Below are 9,168 nucleotides of genomic sequence, written 5' to 3'. Positions count from 1 at the left end.
ATCAGGCTGAGCAAGGAGCCCGATGTGGGGCTCAATCCTAGGACCCCGGGACCATGACCAGAGCTCGAGGCAGATACTTCACTGACTGAGCCACCCGGGCGTCCCAATTTATTTTATTTCTTTATTTAAGATTTTGTGTATTTGAGAGAGCTCCAGCAGGGAAGAGGGAGGAGGGACAAGCAGACTCCCCGCTGAGCAGGAAGCCTGTCTGGGGCCTTGATCTCATAACCCTGAGATCATGACCCAAGCTGAAGTCAGATGCTTAACTGATAGCCACCCAGGTACAACCAATTTTAGAATATTTTCAACACTCCAGAAAGAAACCCCTTATCCATTAGTAATCACTTGTCATTTTCCTTCAACTGCCCTAGCCCTGGAAAAACCACTATTCTACTATCTGTCTCTAAGTATTTGCCTGTTCTGGACATTTCTTATAAATGGAATCATACAATATAGTCTTTTGTGACTGGCTTCTTTCACTTAGCATTACGTTTTCAAGGTTAACCTTGAAACTGTAGCATGTATCAGTACTTCATTTTTTTTATGGCCAAATGATACTCAGTTTTATGGATGTTTTACTTTTATTTACCTAGTCATCTGTTGATGGACATTGGGTTTTTTCCAGTTTAGGGCTATTATGAATCATGCTGCTGTGAACATTCATCAGTAAGTTTTTGTGTGGGCAGATGGGTGTTTTTATTTCCCTTGGGTATATTCCTAGGAGTGGAATTGCTGGGCTATGTAATACTTTATGATGAACATTTTGAGGAACTACCAAAAGGTTTTTGAAGGCAGTTGCACCATTTCACGTGAACACTAGCTATTTGTGAGGGTTCCAATTTCTCCACATCCTCACCCACACTTGTTATTTTCTTCTTTTTTTTTTTAATTAGTTTTTTTTTTTTTAAAGATTTTATTTATTTATTCGACAGAGATAGAGACAGCCAGCAAGAGAGGGAACACAAGCAGGGGGAGTGGGAGAGGAAGAAGCAGGCTCATAGCAGAAGAGCCTGATGTGGGGCTCGATCCCAGATTGCCGGGATCACACCCTGAGCCGAAGGCAGACGCTTAACCGCTCTGCCACCCGGGCGCCCCCACACTTGTTATTTTCTGGGGGTTTTTTGTTTGTTTTTAATAATTGCTATCTTAATGGGTGTGAAGTGGTATCTCATGGTGGTTTTAATTTGCATTTCCCTAATGACTAATGATGTTGTGCCTCTATTCATGTGTTTACTGGCCATTTATATATTTTCTTTGAAGAAATGTCTGTTTAAATCTGTCCATGTTTCAGTTGGGTTATATATCTTTTTAAGATTGAATTGTGAGAATTATTTATATGTTTTGGATGCTGGACCCTTATCAGATTTATGATTTTGCAAATATTTTCTACCATTCTGTGAAATATCTTTTCACTTTCTTGATGGTGTCTTTTTTTTTTTTAAACATAAACTTTATGCCCAACATGGGGCTTGAACTCATGACTCTGAGATCAGGAGTCACATGCTCTACGGACTAAGCCAGCCAGATGTCCCTGATGGTGTAATTTTTTTTTTTAAAGACTTTATTTTTTAGGGGTGCCTGGGTGGCACAGCGGTTAAGCGTCTGCCTTCGGCTCAGGGCGTGATCCCGGCGATCTGGGATCGAGCCCCACATCAGGCTTTTCCGCTATGAGCCTGCTTCTTCCTCTCCCACTCCCCCTGCTTGTGTTCCCTCTCTCGCTGGCTGTCTCTGTCGAATAACTAAATAAAATCTTTAAAAAAAAAAAAAAGACTTTATTTTTTAGAGCAGTTTTTCATTCACAGTACAATAGAGGAAGGTACAAAGATTCCCTATATGCTTCCTGCACACACATGGACAGCCTCCCCCATTATCAACATCTCTTACAAAAGTGGTAAGTTAGTTGTAATTGATGAAGCTACACAGAGATTTGAGGGTGCCTTTTGAAGCACACAATTTTAAAAATTTTGATGAAGTCCCATTTGTTTTTTCTTTTGTTACTTCTTCTTTCGTTATTTTATCTAATTGTATAGCCCAAGGTCAAAGGTTTACTCCTGTTTTCTTTTATATTGTTTTAGCTGTTACATTTAGGTCTATGATTCTTAAGAGTTAATTTTCATGTATGTGGAAGAAAGGGATCCATCTTCATTCTTTTGTGTGTAGTTTTCCAGGTGTGCCAGCACCATTTGTGAAGAGGATTGTTCTTTCTGCCTTCAGTTGTCTTAGCAACCATGTAGAAGAAAATCAACTGGCCATAAATGTGAGGATTTATTTCTGGTCTTTCAGTTATACTCTATTGATCCTTCAGATCTCAGGCTACACTGTGTGGCGTGTATATATATGTTGCAGATCTTGATTAGACTCTCTTGATTACTGTCACTTTGTAGTAAGTTTGAAAATCAGCAAATGTCACTCCTCCAACTTTGTTTTGACAGTTCTGAGTCCCTTGAATTTCTGTACGATTTTGAGGATCAGCTTATCAATTTCTGCAAAGAAACCAGCAAGGATTGTGATATAGATTGGGTTAAATCTGTAGGTCAACGGGAAAGTATTACTATCTTAACAGTAAGTCTTCTGATCCATGAACATGGGCTGTCTTTCCATTTACTTATGTCTTCTTAATTTCTTAATTTTTGTTTTTTTAAGATTTTATTTATTTATTTTTAAAGATTTTATTTATTTATTTGACAGAGAGCACAAGCAGTGGGGAGTGGTAGGCAGAGGGAGAGGGTGAAGTAGGCTTCCTGAGGAACAGAGAGCCCCATGCAGGGCTCAATCACAGGACCCTGGGATCATGACCTGAGTGAAGGCAGACACTTAACCAACTGAGCCATCCAGATGCCCCTGTCATTTCTCTTAAATAGATATAGTTAGTTTTTATGTATTAATCTTGAATCTTGCTGATTTGTTTAGTACTGTAATAGTTTTTTAAAATGTAGATTCCAGGGGTGCCTGGGTGGCACAATCAGTTAAGTGTCCACCTCTTGATTTCAGCTCAGGTCATGATCTCAGGGTCATGAGATGGAGCCCTGAGTTGAGCGCTGTGCTCAGTGTGGGGTCTGCTTGAGAGTCTCTCTACCTCTCCCTCTGCCCTTCCCACTCTTGCTCGTGTGCTCTCTCTCTCTCTAAAATAAAGAAATAAATCTTTTAAAATAAATAAATAATAAAAAGTCGTTTTCTTGGTATTTTCTATATATAAAATTACATCATCTGCAAATAAAGATAGTTTACCTTCTTTCCCAATTCACATGCTATTTATTTCATTTTCTTGCCTAATTTATTTGGCTAGAATCTCCATTACAATGTTTAATTTTAATGGAAGTGGCAAGAGTGGACATCCTTGTCTTATTCCTGATCTTAGAAGGAACACATTCAGTCTTTCACCATTTAGTAGGGTGTTAGCTGTGGGTTTTTTATAGATTTCCTTCATCAAGTTAAAAAAGTTCCCTTCAGTTTAGCTGTTATATCAAGAAAGGATGTTGGATATTTTTTCTGTCCAAGTTTTTTATTTAAATTCCAGTTAACATTCAGTGTAATACTAGTTTCAGGGATGTTGGATTTTATGAAATCCTTTTTCTGCATCTACTTTTGTGATCATGTAGTTTTGTCCTTTATTCTGTTGACATGTGTTATATTAATAGGATTTTTTGCATCTGCTTTTATGAAAAGTATTGGTCAGTAGTTTTCTATGCTTGTGATTCTTTTTTTTTTTAATTTTTTATTATGTTATGTTAGTCACCATACAGTACGTCATTAGTTTTTGATGTAATGTTCCATGATTCATTGTTTGCATATAACACCCAGTGCTCCATGCAATATGTGCCCTCCCTAATACCCATTACCGTATGCTTGTGATTCTTTGGTTGTGTATCAGGGTAATACTGGCCTCATACCCTCCTCTTCTACTTATTAAAAAAGTCTGTGAAGAATTGCTATTAACTCTTGTTTAAATATTTAATAAAATTCACCAATGAGGCCTTTCTGGGCCTGGGCTTTTGTATGGGGAAAATTAGAAAACTACTAATTCATTTTCTTTACTTGTTAAAGGTGTGTTCATATTTTCTGTTTCTTATTGAGTAAGTTTCAATACTTGCAAAGTTCTAGGAATTTGCTCATTTCATCCGATTTATTTTGTTGGCATATAGCTGTTCATAGTAGTCTTTTATAATCTGATTTGTTAGATCAGTAGTAATATTGCCTCTTTCATTCTTGATTGTAGTAATTTGAGTCTTCTCTTTTTTTCTTGGTCAATCTAGATAAAGGTATGCTAATTTTGTTGATATTTTATATCAAGTTTTTTGTTTTCTTATTGTTTTGAGAGTACCTTGTATATTTTTGAAACACATCTGTTTCATATATTTGTTTTACATTTCTCCCAATCTGTGGCTTCTGCTTTTCTTAACAGTGTCTTTTTTTTAAGTAGGCTCCACACCTAGTGTGGGGCTCGAACTCATGCCCCTGAAATCAAGAGTCGCATGCTCTACCAACTGAGCCAACCATGCGTCCCTTAATAGTGTCTTTTGAAGAGAGGAAGAGCTTTAAATTTTGATGAAGTCAAATTTATTGATTCTTTTTTCTTTGGCTTATGTTTTTTTGTGTTCTGTCAGAGAAATCTTTGCCTAATCAAAGAGCACTAAAATTTTCTACTTCGTTTTCATCTAGAAGTTTTATATATTTTAGGTTTTACACTTAGGTCTCTAAGTTTGAGGTTCACTTTTTTTAAAAATTTATTTTTTAAGACTTTATGTGTGTGTGAGAGAGAGAGAGAGAGGAAGGGAGATCACGAGTGAGGGGGAAGGGGCAGGGGGAGAGGAAGAAGCAGACTCCCACTGATCAGGGAGCCTGATGTGGGGCTCGATGCAGGCGACTATCCCATGGCCCCAGGATCATAACCTGAGCCAAAGAGAGACACTTAACCAACTGAGCTGCCCAGGTGCCCCTTAAAGTTTATTTTAAGTAATCTCTACATCCAGTGTGGGGCTGGAACTCACAACCTCAAGATCAAGAGTCTCATGCTCCATCAACTGAGCCAGCCATTGCTCTGAGGTTCACTTTTTTTTTTTTAAGATTTTATTTATATGAGAGAGAGAGAGAATGAGCAATAGGGAGGGGCAGAGGGAGAGAGAGAGAGAGAGAAGCAGGCTCCCCGCTGATCAGGAAACCTGATGCTGGACTCGATCCCGGATCCCAGACCCGGAGATCCTGACCTGAGCCGAAGGCAGATGCTTAACCGACCGACCCACCCAGGCTCCCCTGAGGTTTACTTTTTGATATGTGTGTCCATCATTTGTTAAAAAATTATTTTCCCCATTGATTTGCCTTTTGCACCTCCATAAAAATTGCCTGTATTGGCATGGGTTTCTTTCTCGACTCTTTGTTCTGTTCCATTGATCTGTGTCCATCCTTTCAGTATGCCACATTGTCTTTAGTCTTTAATAGCAAACCTTGAAATCAGGTACAGTAGGGTTTTTTTTACTTTGTTCTTCTGTTTCAGCATTGTTTGGCTACTCCAGTTCCTGTATGTCTCCATATACATTCTAGAATCAGCTTTTGTGTGGATTCTCTTTGGAATTTCTACATAATCTTGCTAACTGAGAATAATTTATTTTTTTCTTTCAGCTCAGTATGTCTTTATTTTCTTGCTTAATGCACTGGTGAGGACCCCCAGATGACCAAAGGACCAATTGGCTTTTTATTCACTAACCTTGTAATTTTATGAATCCTCCCTTCCATAAAAATAAACCCCTTAGACAGTAAACCTCTGAATGGATTTCAGGGGTCTGTGAGTCTTTGAAAAACATAAAAAACATTTTATAGTAATATATATATCTGTCTTCCTTGGAGGAAGTGTGTTCATAGCTTATATCAGACTGTCAAAGGGATTTATGTCATCAAAAGGGTTGAGGAACTAAATTTTAAATAAAAGCCTAGGTATATATAAATAATTTTCACGACATCGTTTTTCACACATATAGCATTTGAAGTTACTAAGAACCGTAATTTATTTATTTATTTGTTTATTTTTCCCTTGAACTCTCCCCACTCCATAGGAAATGATAAATGCTTCTTGGCAGTTTTGACCCCTATCACTTTTTGTTAAAAACCAATAAATTTAAATGTTGGTCAGGGATTGGTGGTAAGACATGCAGAAGAAATATAGATGAAGTATAGATAAAGCCAAACCCCTTTCTCAAAGCCCGCACAGGAATATGTATACCAATGAGGGCGGGCAAAAGGGAAACAGTCAGTGGTCATGCATACATCTAAGCTTATTAAGGCACTCATAAGGAACTGAATAAATCTTATTAACAAGTCTCATTTATAGAAATACAAAATGATTAAACATTTGGTACACTTTTCATCTCCTTAGGTTTTGTTTTTTTTTAAGTTTTTATTTATTTATCTCTGAGAGAGGGATTGAGGGCACATAAGTGGAAGGGAGGGGCAGAGGCAGAGGGAGAAGCAGACTCGCCACTGGGCAGGGAGCCTGATGTGGGCCTCCATCACAGGACCCTGGGATCATGACCTGAGCTGAAGGTAGGAACTTAACTGACTGAGCCACCCAGGCACCCCTCTCCTTAAGTTTTTCTTAAATTAGTCTATTTAATCAAAAAGTTAATTAGGTTTGAACAAAACCAAAACAGTAAATGGGGCTATTTCTAAGACCTTCTTCAAATAACTGTAAGATGTTAAAGAATTGTCAGTAGTTTCACATGAAAACCTAGGACTGAAATTAGTGAGTATATTTACAAAAATTCCCAAAAGGTGTATAGCTCCATATTAGACTCCCTATTAGATCACAGTCTCCCTTCTGTTGAAGGAAAACCTTTATGATGAGTAAATTTTAGTGTTAAGATAGTTAGCAATCATTTGATAATTTAGTGAATCCCAGTAATGAAAAGAATACTTTTTTTTTTTTAAGATTTTATTTATTCGTCAGAGAGAGAGAGAGCACAAGCAGCTGCAGGTAGAGGGAGAAGCAGGCTCCCTGCTGAGCAAGGAGTCCAATGTCGGACTGGATCCCAGGACCCTGGGATCACGGACCTGAGCTGAAGGCAGACTCTCAACGGACTGAGCCAGCCAGGCTTCTGGATACTGTCTTTTCAAAACAGCCAATCGTATTATTAAAAATAGTAACAAACACATATATGGTGCCTAGTATGTGTCAAACACCATTCAATCCTTACAATAGCCCTATGAATTATCCTCATTTTATATGATTTGACCCCAGGTAATACTGGATAGCACCTTTGTAATATTATCTTAGTCTAAGTAATCTTCTCTGCCTCCATACCCATTCTTCAAACCCCTGCATCCTACATCATTTTCTGATATTCGTCCTTTTCTGCTATTCTGTCCTTTAATGATATTCATAGTAGGAAAAGAGTTTTCTCTTTTATTCTCTGATTATGTTAGGATTTCCAGTAGGGCACCTGCCACAATCTACCTGATGTGTCTAAAGGGTCCATTTGTGTGTTTATCTTCCTTGTATAGTAGGTTACAATCGTCTGGAGGTCAAGAACTTACCTTGGGGGGGGGCGCCTGGGTGGCTCAGACAGTTAAGCGTCTGCCTTCGGCTCAGACATGATCCCAGGGTCCTGGGACCAAGCCCCACATTGGGCTCCCTACACGGTGGGGAGCCTGCTTCTCCCTCGCCTGTGCCCCCCCTTTCTCTCTGACAATAAATAAATCTTTTTAAAAAAAGAACTTAACTTGGGAGGCATTCCCCACCAGTTATTTTGTGGAGTCTTGCACATATATAATAATCTATGGTTATTAAAATGAATCTACTAAATGTTATGGTTGCATACAGTTTATCCAAGAATTTACTTTACAGGTAAACTTGCTCATGTGCAAAGTTCCACCTACGTTAAGCAGCATAACTTAATGGGTTAGAGCTTGCTAAATAGAATCCTGACTCTTGATACTTCCTAGCTGTGATCTTCGCTAAGTCACTTAATTCTGTGCTCTGGTTCCATCACCTGTAACGGAAATAATTATAATACCTACCTCCGATGGTATCATGTGGATTGAGAAAGTTCATTTTTGAAATATGTTTAAAAGAGTGCTTGGCACTGGGGCGCCTGGGTGGCGCAGTCGTTAAAAGCGTCTGCCTTCGGCTCAGGGCGTGATCCTGGCGATCCAGGATCGAGTCCCACATCAGGCTCTTCCGCTGGGAGCCTGCTTCTTCCTCTCCCACTCCCCCTGCTGTGTTCCCTCTCTCGCTGGCTGTCTCTCTGTCACATAAATAAATAAAATCTTTAAAAAAAAAAAAAAAAAGAGTGCTTGGCATATAGTAATATACATGTTATTCTTTCTTACCATTCTTGGCAACATTGTAATAGTAAAAAGCTGGAAACCACCTAAATGTCCATCAGTAAGAGGCTGATTAAATCAATCACAGCACATCCTAAATGGACTTCTGTTCAAATGTTAAAAACATAGGGATCCAGGGGCGCCTGGCTGGCTCAGTTGGAAGAGCGTGGGACTCTTAATCTCAGGGTCGTGAGTCTGGGCCCTACACTGGGTGTAGAGATTACTTAAATAAATAAAACTTAAAAAAAAAATTAGAGACCCAAAGAAGATGTAGGAATGACTAACAGGCATATGAAAAGAAGCCCAGGGTACGTGGGTGGTTCAGTCAGTTAAGCTTCTAACTTTTCAGATTTTGCCTCAGGTCATGATCTCAGGGTTGTGAGATCCAGCTCAGCATTGGGCTTTGCTGGGCATGGAGCCTGCTTGGGATTCTCTCTCCCCCTCTCCCTCTGCCCTTGCACCCCCCCCATACCCCAAAATGAACCAAAATGAAGACTACTGAAGACCAAAATGAAATATAACTATTTCATCCACAGGATGGCTATTAGATAAACAGTAGCCAGTGTTGGCAAGGATGTGGAGAAATTAGATCCCTATTACATAGATGGTGGGAATGTAAAGTAACGCAACCACTTTGCAAAAAGAGTTTGGTATTTCCTCAAAAAGTTAAACTCAGTGCAAAATGACCCAGCAATTTCCCTGTATACCCAAGAGAATTGAAAACCTACATTCACAGAAAAACCTGTACACAAATGTTCATGGCATAATTCATAATACCTAGAATGGATACAACCCAATTGTGCAACTGATGGAATGCATAAACAAAACACGGTACCTACAGCGGAATATTATTTG

Source organism: Ursus maritimus, unplaced genomic scaffold, assembly GCF_017311325.1.
Source record: "Ursus maritimus isolate PB19 unplaced genomic scaffold, ASM1731132v1 scaffold_5, whole genome shotgun sequence".
NCBI lineage: Eukaryota > Metazoa > Chordata > Mammalia > Carnivora > Ursidae > Ursus > Ursus maritimus.
This window is presented reverse-complemented; position numbering follows the sequence as displayed.